The sequence below is a fragment of the Pseudorca crassidens genome, chromosome 8 (genome assembly GCF_039906515.1).
Source record: "Pseudorca crassidens isolate mPseCra1 chromosome 8, mPseCra1.hap1, whole genome shotgun sequence".
Lineage (NCBI taxonomy): Eukaryota > Metazoa > Chordata > Mammalia > Artiodactyla > Delphinidae > Pseudorca > Pseudorca crassidens.
This window is the reverse complement of record NC_090303.1, coordinates 82,137,550-82,153,976: the sequence shown is the minus strand read 5'-3', so window position 1 is coordinate 82,153,976 and position 16,427 is coordinate 82,137,550. Positions and strand designations below refer to the sequence as shown.

At 34.5% G+C, this 16,427-nt stretch overlaps 1 protein-coding gene across 3 annotated transcripts in view; it reads left to right on the top strand.

Annotated features, from left to right (window-relative positions):
- GRM8 (glutamate metabotropic receptor 8) overlaps nt 1–16,427 on the top strand; it is a 766,011-nt gene that overhangs the window by 590,513 nt on the left and 159,071 nt on the right. The window lies entirely within an intron of this gene.

The following is a 16,427-nucleotide window of genomic DNA, read 5'->3' as shown; positions in this document are numbered from 1 at the left end:
TATTTCTGTTTTGTAAATAAGTTCACATGTACGATTTTTTTAGATTCCACATATAAGTGATATCATATGATATTTGTCCTTCTCTGACTTATTCACTCAGTATGACAATCTCTAGGTCCATCCATGTTGCCGCAAATGGCATTATTTCATTCTTTTTTATGACTGAGTAATATTCCATTGTATATATGTACCACTTCTTTTTTTTTTTTTTTATATGCTATTTTTGTAGACTTTATTTTTTGGAGCAGTTTTAGGTTTACAGAAAAATTGAGCAAAAAGTGAAGTCCCCATTTATTACCCCTCTCCCTGCTGGCCCTCAGTTTTGCCTATTAGTAACATTTTGCATTGGTGTGATATATGTGTTATAATTAATGAACCATTATTGATACATCATTATTAATTAAAGTCCATAGTTTACATTAGAGTCAACTCTTGCAGTATTGTTAACCAAATGCCATATGTTATACATTAGATTTCTACCACTTATTCATCTTGCATAACTGAAACTTTGTACTCTTTGACCAACACCTCCCCATTTCCCCCATCCCCCTAACCCCTAATAACCACTATTTGACTCTCTGATTTTATGACTTTATGATATGTAAATGCTTGTCTGTATTTAGGAAGTCTAATATTATTTGAGTAGAGGAGTAAATTAATTATTTAATCATGTTATTATTACAGTGAGTGAGTAAACTCATGGTTAAGCTGAATGACATTAATTTAGAACTCTGAAAGGTGCCCCTGTAATCCCAGTGTCATGCAGTGCAATGAAGGGATCAACTTGTCTCCCTGTATGTGACGTGATGAACACATACATCACATGTATTATGCATGTTGACATGCTACTTTACTAACTGTGCTAATTCTAGTGATATGCCAGAGTTCTTAGGTAAAGGTATTTTTTTTAATGTGAGATTCATAACAGGAAATAAAAAAATATATTCCTCAGAGTTTATCTGGTGTAAAATTTTAATTTTGAAAGAATATATTTGGTAATGTACTGAAATTTTAGTTTTATGCACAGAAACAAATAATTACATTAAACCTCCATGAAGCTTGGTCTTCAAAGCTCAGAGTAACGGGTTAGTTGGGTTTAATGTTTTTGATTATTACATATTCATAATTTTGGCGGTATTCAACAGATCAATTCTCAATTAGCTAAATATAGAGTGAAATGCAGAAATTTGATATTAATCACCACTATCAACATAAATAGCTATAAGGCATTAACTCCTTTCAAATGGAAATTCATGTTGACAAAAATGAAATGTCACCTTGTTTAATTTTTTTACACCCTTAATTGATTATATCAATGGGAGAAATAGATTTTTAGTTAATTAATTTTTTGGTTGAACAAAGTTATTGATTTATTCTACTTTTTTATAGACATGGCACTGAGGGATGGGGTCTATGATAATTATTAACATGATTTTTTAAAAATGTTATATCTTTTAATCCTCCAGCTACCTTATGATGTAAGTGATATTCACCTCATGCAGAAGAGGGAACATGTGCAGTGACACTTTCTCAGTGGTCCATGAGCTATGGCATGATTGATTCTAAAGCTTTGCTCTTTCAACCACTAGACCCTTCTCCCTTTGGAGAGATGTCTGATCCTGCCACTCATGTTCATTATTTAACATTCCATCATTAAAAGTCAACATTAACAACACTGCTTTAAAGAAAGATAAAATCACTAAGATCTCATGGATCAACTTAAGTAAAGGGTAACCTTATGTTTGTGTATATCCACAATGTTCAGCAAGTACTAAGGACTCAAAGCTGGTTGATGATGTTGGTGATGATGTCAATGGAGACAACGATGAGGTACAATTGCCCTGGAAGGGCAGAAAGGCCAAGGGGGGAAAGTTGACGAGGGCCAGGTTCTAGGTGACTAGAAGGACTAGGTTGGGTTAGAAAGCAGTCTGCGATACTAATTTGGAGCTTGTAGTCAGTAGCAAATATGAGAGGCAGATCCCTATAGGGGTGTAAATCAACACTGAGATTAAATAGTCTGGAGCTGAGTTTTGAAATGCAAAGGTAACAAGGAAAATGAGAAACCATTCACAGCTTGTGGAATTAGGAAACCCCTTCAGTTGATGAATGAAAAGGAGGAAATAGGCAAAGCCTAGAGAAATTCCCAAGGTAGGGTCAGATATTCCTTAGGACATATTTTTTGTGGTGCTGTGACCTGGGTAATGGGAAGCAGTTAAAAAGAGAGAGAGCTGCTGATGTCCTGGGCAGAGAACTAACTTTTTATGTTCACAGACATATTTAGAACCACTTTAAAATACTTCTATTTGCTCTTAATTCCTTAATTAGTTTTTTAACCCAGTGTGTTTCCATAAAATAGAACTTTAAAATGACAACAGATTGTTTCTCTAATGATCATGAATAATACACCCACTTCTCTTTTTAAATGGAACCAAGAAGTTTATTCCTAATTAAAACTAATTTCTATATAGCATTCCAATACAAAACTATAATAATTAATATACCAGGAAATTTTTATAAACATAGATTTAAAACATATAGCGTTATTCTTTCCTATACTTTTGATCCATGTACTAGAACATATGAGAAATTGATTGTTTGTAATTGATGTAAAGGCTAAACTAAACTAATTGTAAAATGGAGACTTAAATCCCTTGTTAATATGGATACTCCTTATGAACCACATAGTTATTAAAAAGGAAGTTATTTTAATACACATTTTTTTGGATATGGAGCTTAAGAATTCCTAATGCTTTTTAGGAAAAAAAATGTGTTTTTAGCTATTTAAAGGTCTTCAAAAATTAAGATTAAATTATACAAGAATATCAGTGTAATGAATACTATCTCAACCATTTGTTTTAGTACAAAGTTGTTTTCATTTTAACCAAAAAGATTTTGTCATTCAAGAGTTCCGAGTATTTGCAGACCCAGGCCCAAAGTGTATAATATCAAAATCTTCAGAAACATCAGTGTTAGCTATCATTAATTATTCAACATACACCTCCATTTTTTTTCAGGTGCTAACATTTTTTAGACAAAAATGCAGGAATACTATTGGGGATCTTCTCAGAGATAAGCTACCCGACTGACCTGCGCTGAACTCATTGGTGAACTGCAATTTTTTTTTTTTTTTTTTACAGAATCAGAGTAACTTAACCAGACTCTCCCATATTACTTCTCAGTTGTGTAGGGGAGAACATTGCTATCAGCAGACTCTGAGAGCTACTTCTCTCTCTGCTAATATCTGTGTGTTTTAGCCATTGATATGAAGTGTAGATTTTACCAAAAGACACCTTATTTTTTTCTTCCAAGGTCTTTACTATATTTTAAAGAAAACACAGTTTTTTGGTTTGGGTTTTTGTTTGTTTTTTAATAAAAATAAGACATTTATTTCAGGAAATAGAGAAAATAATAAAGAAGAAAATGTAGGTCAGTTTTCATTTCACTGACCAAAGATAACTTTTTAGGTGCTTATCTTTCAAAATATGTACTTACATCCTATTCTTTCTATCTATCTATCTATCTATCTATCTATCTATCTATCTATCTATATATCTATATCTATCATGTGTCCATTATCCATCCATCTATCATCCACGTACATTACACATATATAATATAAAATGAGATAATGTTATATGTTAACCTGTAATTTTAAAAAATTGAGACCTAATTCACACACCATAAAATTCATCATTTTAAATTATACAATTTAGAAGTTTTTAGCTTGTCCATAGGGTTGTACAACCATCATCACTATAATTCCAGAATGTTTTCATCACCCCAGAAAGAAGCTCCATGCCTATTAACAGAACCTCCCCATTTTGTCCCCCATCCAGCCCCTGACAAGCACTAATCTACTTTCTGACTCTATGGATTTGCTATTGTGGATATTTCATACAAATGGAAGCATACATGACCTTTTGTGACTGGCATCTTTACTTAACATAATGATTTCAAGGTTCATGCCTATTGTAGCACATATGATTCTTCTTAAAGCTGAATATTGTATGAATATATTATATTGCATTTTTCCATTCATCATTTAGTGTCTTTAGGATTGTTTCCACTCTTTGGCTATTATGAATAATGCTGCCGTAAATCTGTGTGTACAAGTTTTTATGTGAACATGTTTTCAGTTCTCTTGGGTGTATACCAAGAAGCGGAATTGCTGGATCATACAGTAACTTGATGTTAAACTTTCTGAGGAATCACCAAATCCTTTTCCACAGTGGCTACACTGTTTTACGTTCCCACCAGCAGTATATGAAGGTTCCAGTTTCTCCACATTCTCAAAAACACTTGTTAATTTCCATTTTTGACAAATATAGCCATCCTAGTGGGTGTGTGTAATCCTTCTTAAAGTAAAAGTATACCATGGAATCTCTCCATAATAATAATAACTATTTATATTATAATTTTAATGGCTACATCATTATATTCCATTGTATGGATGTGTCATTATTTATCCATGCCTTGATTGATATATGTTTACATTGTTTCTATTTTTTATTTAAAAAAAAATAAGTTTTTTTGGTATTCAGAAACTTTAAATTTTATGTTGTTAAAATTATTATTTCCTTAGTAGTTTTTACTTGATGTCATGCTTAAAAAGCCATTTATCATTTCACGATTATAAAGATCTTTTTCTATAAATACATCTAGGTCGTGTGCAACAATAAAAACTTTCAATTGTTTTTTAAAAATTTTTATTGGAGTATAATTGATTTACAATGTTGTGTTAGTTTCAGGTGTACAGCAAAGTGAATTTGTTATACAAATACATATATCTGCTCTTTTTTAGCTTCTTTTCCCACATAAGCCATTACAGAGTATTGAGTAGAGTTCCCTGTGCTATACAGCAGATTCTCATTAGTTATCTATTTCATATATAGTAGTGTGTATGTGTCAATCCTAATCTTCCAGTTTATCCCTCCCTCCCCCTCTTACCCCCCCCCCGGTAACCATAGTTTATTTTCTACATCTGTAACTCTATTTTGGTTTTGTAGATAAGTTCATTTGTAGCCTTTTTTAAGATTCAACATATAAGCGATATCATATGATATTTGTCTTTCTCTGTCTGACTTCACTCAGTATGAGAATCTCTAGGTCCATCCATGTTGCTGCAAATGGCGTTATTTTGTTCTTTTTATGGCTGGGTAATATTCCATTGTTTATATGTACCACATCTTTATCCATTCCTCTGTTGATGGACATTAGGTTGCTTCCATGTCCTGGCTATTATAAATAGTGCTGCAATGAACACTGGGGTGCATGTATCTCTTTGAATTATGGTTTTCTCCAGATATATGCCCAGGAGTGGGATTGCTGGATCATATGGTAGCTCTATTTTCAGTTTTTTAAGGAACCTCCATACTGTTCTCCATAGTGGCTGTACCAGTTTGCATTCCCACCAACAGTGTAGGAGGGTTCTCTTTTCTCCACACCCTCTCCAGCATTTGTTGTTTGTAGATTTTTTGATGATGGCCATTCTGACCGGTGAGGTGATACCTCCTTGTAGTTTTGATTTGCATTTCTTTAATAATTAGTGATGTTGAGCATCTTTTCATGTGCTTTTTAACCTCAATCCTTTAAATTTCTCTCTGAGGACAGGCTTGACCATATCTTCTAGTTTTGAAATATATTAGTATCTGTTAAATAGTACTCTATAATTTTAGTTTTATTTCTCTTTGACTTAAGGATTAATTAACATGAGTACTTAATTGTTTTTTCTAAATCTTTAGGAGTTTTTGATGTTTATCTTCCTTAGTCTTGCTTTAACATTTTACTCTCTTTAAAGCTTTAGTTAAAAATTTCAGATTCTTGAATAGTGGTCAGAGAATATGAATTGAGAGTTCTAGTTTATGGTAATCATTCATATTTTATTTTTGGCAGAAAATAATTTTTGTAAGTATTCGATATATATTTGAAATAAAATATATTATTTAGTAGTTATTGTTTTAATCCATTTAATGGATCAGCCTCTAAAAGGGATATGTGAAAGTCAAACTACACTTTTTAAAAAAATTTATGATGGTTTTTTTACTTACATATTTCAGTGTTTCTTTTGATTATGCTCCACATTGTTATGCATGCAGTGTTGAATAGAAACACCTCAAACCACCATGGTAACATAGACAAGTCACATTTATCACAGTGGCATAATATACATTGACAGTTTGTGTAATTACAGAAAATCAGATCCATTATAAATAAATGATTTGGTATCCTTTTTAATTCAATATATAAATTATTGTCAGAAATGAGTAGATCTCTCTAGTTTGATATTTTATTTCTTTAGACACTTTGACATTTGTTCCTATAGAATTATCTGTATTTGACTGGCTTACTGTAATTTTGCAAATATTAACAAAATATTAATTCCAAACCATATTGAAAGGCTGTGTGTTTAATGATATTTCAAACAATGAATTATTACAAAGGCATGCATAACCCAAGATAAAAGAACAATCTGATATTGAGCAAGAAATGAAGTAATAACTCAACTGGTAAGAGGTGAATTTTAGCTTTATTTTACTCTTCAGAGAAATCTTCATAATAAAAAGTGAATTAAGCTTTTTGGCTTAAAAATATAATGTAATTCTAATCCCAGACATTATATTTTATAAACTGGGAATTCTTACAGAAGCTTGACTTGTTCTGTTTGTGACCTATTTTGTTTGGGTTCATAGACCCTTAGGAAGTATTTGTATTCTCCAAGGGCATAATAGCAGAGCTATTTTATAATTTTTAATATATCTCTCTTTTTTTTATTCATTTTTTTCTCCCTTTTCTTCATTCTGCTTCCTTACTTCCTTTCTTCCTCCCTCTCTCCCTTCTCTCTGTCTCTCTTTTTCTCTTTTCTCCTCTTGGTTCCTTGGCTAGTGACACATGCTCATAATTGTTCTATGCAAGGTCCATTTTCATCTATTTAATTAGTTATTTAGTTATTTGGTTGTTTCAAAGAACGTAATAAGCATCTATGAAAATACTCCCCTGTCCCTCAAAACTAGAATTGTGATAAAAAGCTGTATCCAAACGTGTATTTCCATCACCAACCCATTCTCACATTACTCCCAAACAGTCAACATTGCTACCTTTTAAAATAGATTTGTCTTGCATATGTATTCCCAAAAAAGCACACAAATTTTTAAAATGTTAATCATTTATACCTTTGTAAAATGTATATTTGGTACTTTCGTTTTTCAATTAATGTTATATTGCTAAGATTCATCCAGATTTATGGCTGTCTCTGTAGTTCATCCATTTTGACTGCAGTATAATATTCCATTGTGTAAATATTCCATATGCCACAATTGATTTATTCACTCTCTTGATGGTATCTGGGGTAATTCCAGGTGAGTTCTATAAAACTTTCAAGGAAGATATTATTACAATTTTATACAAACTCTTGCAGAGAAAAGAAAAAAAAGGATTATTTTCCAATTTATTCTATGTGGCCAGTATAACCCTGGAACCAAAACGAAAAGGAAATTATAAGAAAGAAAATTATAGTTCCATCTCACTTATGAGTATGAATATAAAGATTCTAAACAAAATATTAACTGATTGAATCCAGCAGTGCAAAAAATATTGAAACCAAGTTGGATCCATCCCAAGCTTCCATGACATAACTGAAAAATGTATAAATGTAACTCACTATAGTAACAGATTAAAAGAAAAATATTTTGTCTCAAAAGATGTATAAAATACATTGCTAACACTAAAAATATACTCATGATAAAAAAAATCTAGTACATGTAGGATAAAAGGGACTTTCTTAAATTGATAAGAAACACCTACAAAATGCCTAGATCAAACATAATCCTAAATGAAGAATGTGGGAAATATTCTTTAAAGGTTAGAAGAAGTATAAGAATGTGCACTATTGCCACTTCATGTCAAAATTGCATTGAAAGTCCTAGATAGTGCAGTAAAAAAGGAAGAAAGAAAAAGATTGGAGGCATAAGAATTGTTAAGGATAAAATGAAATTGTAATTATTTGCAGTTAACATGATTCTTTACATAGAAATTAAAGAAGTTTTAAGAATTTATAGAGATAAATCCTTAAGTATAATAAAAAGAGTTTCACAAGGGTTTTTCAACCTTAAAACTACTGACATTTTGAACTAGATAATTCTTTATTGGAGGTGGATGTCCTGTGCATTGTAGAATGTTTAGTAGCACCCCGGCCTCTTCCACAAGTCACCAGTAGTTGCACTCCCCCAGCGGCAAAATCCAAAAATGTCTCCATACATTTCTAAATACCCCTGGGTGATAGAATCACCTCTGGACTGGATAAAAGAGTAACACAAAACAAAACAAAACAAAAGCAAACAAGCAAAAAAACAACCTTCAGCTGAATTCTCTATACTAGCAGCAGAGTAGTAGATAATATAATTTAGGCCACCATTTACAATGGCATCAGAGAATATTAATTACCTAGGAGTAAGTCTACAAAAAAATGGTTAAGTGCTGTGGAAAGAAAATTATAAGACTACATTAGATCTTGCAGAAGAAGATCCAAACAACCAAGAGACAACTTATGCTCATGGATAGGAAGATATTATAAAGGTATCAAATCTTCCCCAATTGATTTATAGATATTATATATTTTCCAATCATAATCTAAATAGGATTGTTCAGGGAACTTAAAAAGATGGTTCTGCATTGTATACAGAAGAGTCTAAAGCAAAGACAAGTCAGAATACTTCTGAGAAAGAAGAATAGGGAGTGGGGGCTTGCCATACCATTATCAGTCTTATTATGGAATTTAGTAATTTATACAGTATGATGTTGGGTCAAAGAGAGACAAATGAATTAATGGAATAGGAGGGAAAGGCCAGAAAAAGACACATTCTCTATGTAACAGGTATAAAAGAGAAGCATCTGTCTAGTCATTCAGAAAAGGGGAGTAGTGCTGATAAAATGATAATCAGTATAGGAAAAAGGTGAAGTTGTATACCGACCTCACACCATAAGTCAACTGTGGGTAAATTAAAAATGTGAATGTTGAAAGCAAAATTTTAAACTTCTTAGTAAGCATTCATTATAAAAATTAATAAATTTGACAATTTTAAATCTAGATGGTAAAAGCATCTTTTTTTCTTTTCCAGCAACACATTGGACTAGATAGTCAGAGACATCCTCCTGGTACACAGCAGATTTGAAAAAGCAAGAATATATGTACACACACACACACACACACACACACACACACACACACACACTCTCACACTTTCATAAAGGTACTCATAAATGTAGCACTGTTAGAAATACAATGATTAATTAAAACTTATAATGGAAGTTATATATACAAATAAAGATCTATTAGGTATTAAATACCCCCACGAAGGAAACAATAAAAGGCTGAACTTGCTCTAGATAAAGAGAGGTTTTCTGTCAGGAAATGAAAATATACTGAGATCCGAGGATTGCAACACATTTCGGTTTGTTCCCAAATTCCTCTTAAAATGTATTACTTAATATCGCCTAATTATTACATATTCTTTCGCATTTCTTTCCTTTAAACATTTGATATTTTTATCATCTCTTCGGTCACTTTTCTTATAAGAGATTTTATTTAAACCTCTTAATTCATCTGCTTCCCTGAAATGTGCATCACTAAATAATGGATTTTTTCTTATTTTAAACATTCAATTAGCTTATTTGAGTACCATCAGTACAATTACAGGTTGTATTTCTACTTCTCAAATTGTGCTATTCATTCCTGATAATGACACTTTTCATTCTTAAAACACCTTTAAGGCAAGATCATAAAGACATTTCCAGAAGAGAAAGTACAATTGTCAGTTCAGTTTCTTCTCAGCGTCCATGGCTCAAGGGCCTAGCTGCTCCGCGGCATGTGGGATCTTCGCGGACCGGGGCACGAACCCGTGTCCCCTGCATCGGCAGGCGGACTCTCAACCACTGCGCCACCAGGGAAGCCCGTCAGTTCAGTTTCTTGATGGAAAAATCAAGAAGGAGGGTTGGCTGAGAGAATTAGAAATGCCATTCAACAGCATTCCTTGTCCTATTTGTTTCACACACTAAAATAATCAGATAAAGAAAACCATTTCAGATTCTTTTCCCTTATAGGTTATTACAAAATATCGAGTATAGTTCCCTGTGCTATGCAGTAGGTCCTTTCTATTTCTATGCAGTAGGTTCGTTATCTATTTTATATTTAGTAGTGTGTGTGTGTTAAACGATGAGAAGGAGCCCAGCCATGCAAAGATCCAGGTGGGAAGAGCATTGGAGAAAGTGAGAAGGAGAGAGAGAACAAGAAACACCAAAATACTGAAATAGAGCAAACGTCATGTGTTTGAGGAACGGAAGGATCCCAGGGTGGATGAAGTATAGAAACAAGTGACTGGAGAATTAACAAGGCCTTAAGGGCCGTGATAAACACTTTATGTTTTATTTTAGTGAAATGGGAAGCCACTGCATGATTTTAGGGAGAGGAGCCGTCTGACTTGATGTGCGTTTCACAGTATCACTCTGGCCGCAGGACGGAGAGTGGATTGTTGTTACCACTGTGAACATAGATATGGGCTAGGAGTTCAGGGAGAGATCACAGTAGCTTGGACCAGTGCAGAGAAGAGGAAATGGAGAGAATGGGGAAATTCTGGATATGTTTTGGCGACAGGACCTGTTAATGTCTTAGATGTGGGCTGTTTGTTTGTTTTTACCACTGGGGCAATTTGAATTTTATTTTAGGATCTTATCTCCAGTTCTGGCCTCCAGTGAGCCATGGGTCAGACTTGGATGAATCCACACCTTTTTAGGGGAGAAACTGTTGAAGGCGGGGGTGGGGAGTTGGTCCAGTTGAAATTGAAGTGGAGGCCAGATCAGAAAGGCTCAGCCATGGACTTCTTCCCCAGTGGCTGGAGGGTTAGAGCAATAACTGCTGAAATCATTAGTCTTTTAGGCCTGCACTGTTAAATAGGGATGTGGCTATTGAGCTTTGAAATACAGCTAGTCCAAATAGCAATTATCTGTGAGTCTAAGATACACAGGAGTTTGAAGATGTGATATATAAAAAAGTATAAAGTATCTCATTAATGTTTGTATATTGTTTATATTTTGATGTCATAATGCTTTGCATATATTGGGTTACACAAATGCTTTAATGAAAATAATTTTCTTATTTCTTTTACTTTTTAAAACTTCTTTGAAGAACAACTTTATATTTACAGAAAAATTGAGCAGATAGTACAGAAGGTTCCCATGTTCCACACTTCCACACACACAGTTTCTCCAGTTATTAATGTTTTGTATTAATGTAGTACATTCGTTACAATTAATGAACCAATATTGATATACATTGCTATTAGCTAAAGTCCATAGTTTATGTTCACTCTATGTTTTACACTTATATGTGGGGTTTTAACTTAGGTTTTTGAATTGATTGAATGGATAGACAGCCCTCAGCTCCTTACTAAGAGGAAAAAGACTGTGGGGAACGTGTTTTGAGTGAGGACTGTTGTGTCTGGATATGTAAAGTGTAAGATGGTTATCAAACAACCAAGTGGAGATACAGTTAATTGGTAAGTCTGCACTCAGGGCTAGGTGTATACATTTGAGACTCATCAGTGGAGGTATGAAGTTACATTTCAAATTAACATGGTCTGACGTGTTAATGGGAAATAAGAAAACAGACAGAGTGAGGACAGCTCACTCAAAAAGTTTTATTTTACTGCTAAGGAGAGTAGATAAATGAGGCAGTAAGGTTAGTAATGGGATTTGCTTGCTTGCTTTTTTTTTTTTTTAAGATGAGAGCTATGAGAACTCAGTTGTAAACTGAAGGGACCACTGCAGACAGTCTAAATCTGCTGATGTAAAAGAAAGAAGATAACTGTGAGACAAAGTGCACAGAGAGTGAGAGTGAAGGGGGGTCCTAGCACTAGAGGAGGAATACGCCTTTGATTGGATGAGGGACGTGTGTTTCAGCAGGAGGGAAGCTATCATATGAGCATAGATGCAGGTAGGCTGTAGGTTTTGTTGGGGAGTGAGGAGGGGGTCTTTGTCCTGTTGCTGCTTTTCCTCCGTGAGAAAGTCTGAGACAAGCTGAAGCGACGGGGAGGAAAATGTTGGATGTGTGCGACATGAAACTGTTAGTCATCCAGAGTGGGGGAAGTGGATTCTGATGAAAGTTGCTATTTCCTATGGCATTTGGTCAATGACTTTAATCTCATATATTCATTCTTCTTTTAAGGGTGCTAAAAATGACTAAATTAACTGATTGTATTTTTACCTTTCTTATTTTTTCCTGCTTACCCAATAGCACAGGTGGTTATGAGAAGGAAAAGGGATAGTTTTGTAGCAAGAAAGAGAAATGAAAGTAATAAACATGACAATACACTGAGTGGCTTATACTTATAAATATATTTATATCTAATATTTGCACATAAAGGTGAATGAATTACTCTTGCATTGCCTTTTGCATTGTGGAAACAAGAAAATGTAGATCAAGGGAGCATAAGTGTAGGCAGAGAATGGATAATGATGATGGTAGTTTTCACATATTGCACACCTGTTGTGTGCCAGTCACATACTAAGTGCTTCCCATGCATCGTCTCATGCAGCCCTTGTGATAGCCCAGGGAGGTTGGGGTTATAATGTTCTCTTGACAGTTGACAAAACAGGTTTTTGGAGAGTAACTTGCCCAGATTACACAGGGAAACTGGCAGAGCCAGAAAGCAAATGCCAGTCCCTGAATCCCAAGCTCATAATCTTCCCCAGAACAATATTCAACAGAGCCAATATTTTCAAATAAAATCTTCATTGAATAGGTCATTTTTACTACAAAAGCACGTTGGAGTGCTTGACATGCCTAGTAACGAAAATACAGTTTTTTCCATGCATTTCATATTGAACAGAAAATATCCAAAGTGATATATGGACTCTGAGCACAGTATCTGACTAGTAAAAGTTACCTCCACCTCCATGTTGTTTGTTTCCATTTCTCCACTAACCCACATTGATTAAAGAGTATGTAAAAAATTAGTGCACTTCAAAATTTCTGAAATAACTAAAGTCTAGGATGGAAAGAAGCACAAGAAAACTTGCTGGAGCATAATTTACTATATATATATATATATATATATATATATATATATATATGAATTTAGCCTAACAAAATATATTTATATTTCTTACTTGTGTTGTTAGTAAACCATAGTACATTGATGGATATATCGAGACGTTTGTCATTTCAATTTTTTTTCTGGACAAAATGCCACTTAATTCTGTTTTTCAGGGTGCCCAGTTTCAGTACAAAGGGTGATCATTCAAATTTCTACTTGTTGAAATTAATAAACGACATAGCCTCTCATGGTTACTCAAGGGTGTTCTTTGTTACATAGACCACAGTACCAGGGCAATTACTTGAGATAAGCCAATATGCAATTGAATCAGTTCTTTGTTGAAAGGGTTGAAGTAATTCAACTGCAAGCCTAGCCCAAGATCAGAAATCAGATTACTAAAACAAGTCGCAAGAGTGGTTTCTAACATCACACTGATAACAGTGTAAAAGGGACTGTTTGGTCCCTTCATTTGTGAACATAAAAGATGAGAGCTGATAGAAGTGAAGTTCATAATGCTATGAAGAAGCTGAATGTGGATTTGCTTGGAATCGTTCGTGGGTGCCTCTTTCACGCTCTACTGTAATTTATTGATTGCACACTCAATGTCAAGCAGTCTTTGGTGCCGTGCCCACAAAGATAAGAAATGCACTCTGCCTTTATTAAGGAGACCACGGTCTTGTGAGGAAGGCAGAGGGTCCAACCAGTACTGAGCACGTAATAGGCTCTCAATAAATATCTGTTGAACGAATGTTTTGATCAGGAATGGGGATGGATAGTACAAGTGTACAGAGAGCACTGAGTGCCATGATAGAGAAGGACAGGACACGAAGAGGCACTTGGGTCCCTGCTCCAGATTTAGAAGATAAGGATCCTTATAGGTGTGCCTTTAAGACACATCTTGAAGGAATTATATAGAGAAGAAAGGTTAGGATAAAGGAGGAAGTGAACTTATAGAAAATAACATGCGAAACAGGATCGTGAGAAAGTGCATGGTGAATTTAAAGAACTGGATTTTAGGTATATTTGGCTTTGTGTTAGTAGAGGAGAGCAAGGGTTAGAAAGGGTGACTCCGGAAAAGCCATACATGCTCACTGAGAAGTCCTTATGCTCTCATATAGACCCTGGATCTCAAACACAGCACTGCCATAAAACAATAAGGGAAATAAGAGTTAATATTTATATAATGCTTACTATTTACTGAAAGGTTTCTGTATGTTGATTCACTGAACCCTCATATCCCTCTGAGATGGGAATTACAATTAGCCCATTTTAAAAATGAGCCAAGTGAGGGACAGACAGATCAAGTACCTCACCTGAGATCATCTATCTAAGAAGTGCGATGACCTGGCCCCCAAACCCACATTTCCAGTGTATTATACTTATATATAGTATGTATACTTTAGTATATTGCCTCTTGGTGCAATGCCAAATTTAGTGTAACTTGCTATTAATAATTATATTGAAGTATCCAAGTTGGACAATTATGTTTGTGGTAATACAGCTCTCATTAGCTTCCTTTCCAGTATACCTTCTTGAGTTGGAGAAAAGAGAGATAGAAACAGCTAGCACACTACGAATTATATATAACTCAGAGTACATTCATGAGAATGTGTTACACAAGTGACATTCTCCTAGCCTGGGTATCATTATGGTAAAAAAGATCGGGATGCTGTTGTAGGAGATACGGAGCCATTCAGTGAGGAGTATGACAATATTGGGGAATTTAGTTAGACAAAAGTAAATAATACTTTATTCATGGAGTATATGACATCAGAATTTTGAAATGGTATGTAAATGTCAGGACTTGTTGATGATGTTAATGTGAAATTCATAACTGATGTGTATTTTTCCATCCAGTAATCTCTTACCCATTGAATTTCCATAATCCTTTGTCTAGATATTACTTAAAAGAATGTTTAGTATCCTGTCTATTACTCTACACTGGTATGCACTGAATAATGAATCATCATCATCATCATCATAATATTTAATTACCACCGGCATTGTTCTTTGCAACTATTTGTTTAATTTTCATAGCAACTCTATGAGTGTTATTATTACTCCCATTTTACAGATGAGGAATCTGAGGATTTAAAAGTTAACCTACTCACATTCACTTGGAGTTAGAAAAGGTTTTGATCCGTTATAGCACGTGGGTTTCCACTTGAGTATCTAAGGAGTAGTTAAGATAGTGGTTGATTGGAGAGCTCCTATTTTTTTCTCTAATTCCCTATTTCTTTCTTGATTTATATATAAAGTCATTTCCCATGTGAACTAATAATAATAATTTAAATGCATATAGATCTTTTGAGACTTAAAAATATGTTCATCTTTATTTTTTAAGTCCCTATGTGACAAGTAAAGAGAGTACAGAAGTTGTGAAAATAAATGCAGAAGCAAAATGAGCATGAATGTGAGCTCTTGACTCTCAAAACAGTGCTCTTTTCTCCATGCTGTGCTGTCTCTTGTGTCCTTAGCAGTTGTTTGCAGATACCAGGCATCTTATCAGAGACTTCACACTGCATTCAAATTTTAGGAAGATTCCAAAGAGGAATGTTTTAGACTTTTGTGATTATTGGTTTTAGTTTAAAACTCCGCAGGTAGAATAAGGAACTCATTATAAGATGGAAATATACAGAGCTGACATGTATAACTATTAGTAGTATATATTTTGGGGGAGTAAACTATAGAAAAGAGATAGCAAGAACGGGACAGTTTCTAGTATAGTACAGAAATTAAATCCGGTATACGGTGAGAAGAAATTCAGGGAAGGGAACCTGCAGAGAGAAGACTGGCACAAAGAAAAGGGATTGATGTTAGGCGAATTTGTCAAGACAGTAAAGAGTAAGGCAAGAAGATGAAGGTGTGGGCTGTGGGCAGCCTCCAAAGGCTAGTAGAGAAAAGGAAATTCTATATAGAAAGTGAGGCTATAGATGGAACAAGAAAACATTGCGGGTAGTGATCCCTTTCTACTCTTAAAACCTGTGATTATGTAAAAGTTAATGAGAGAGAAAGTAAAAGTGAGCAGAAGCTGGTAAGAGAAAAAGATGAAAGCTTCTGGGAGAAATGGAAGGTTAGAAAAGATGACATTTCTTGCATCCTGCTGCCCCGCCAGTACTGCACTATCACAGTGAATTGAGGGAACTTTTATGATCTGAGCGGAGTTGGGACTTCCCAGCGACCACTGCGTCACCCACTGAGAGGATCCTAAACGTAGCCCAGATGGATAGACTCTTGGGCAGAGGTAGCCAAAGCAGAGGGTTAGAAGAGACTTTGAATACGGCAATTGCTTCAGAGTGGAGTTCAAGTCAGAATAAAGTAAAACTCTAGGGAATCTGGCTG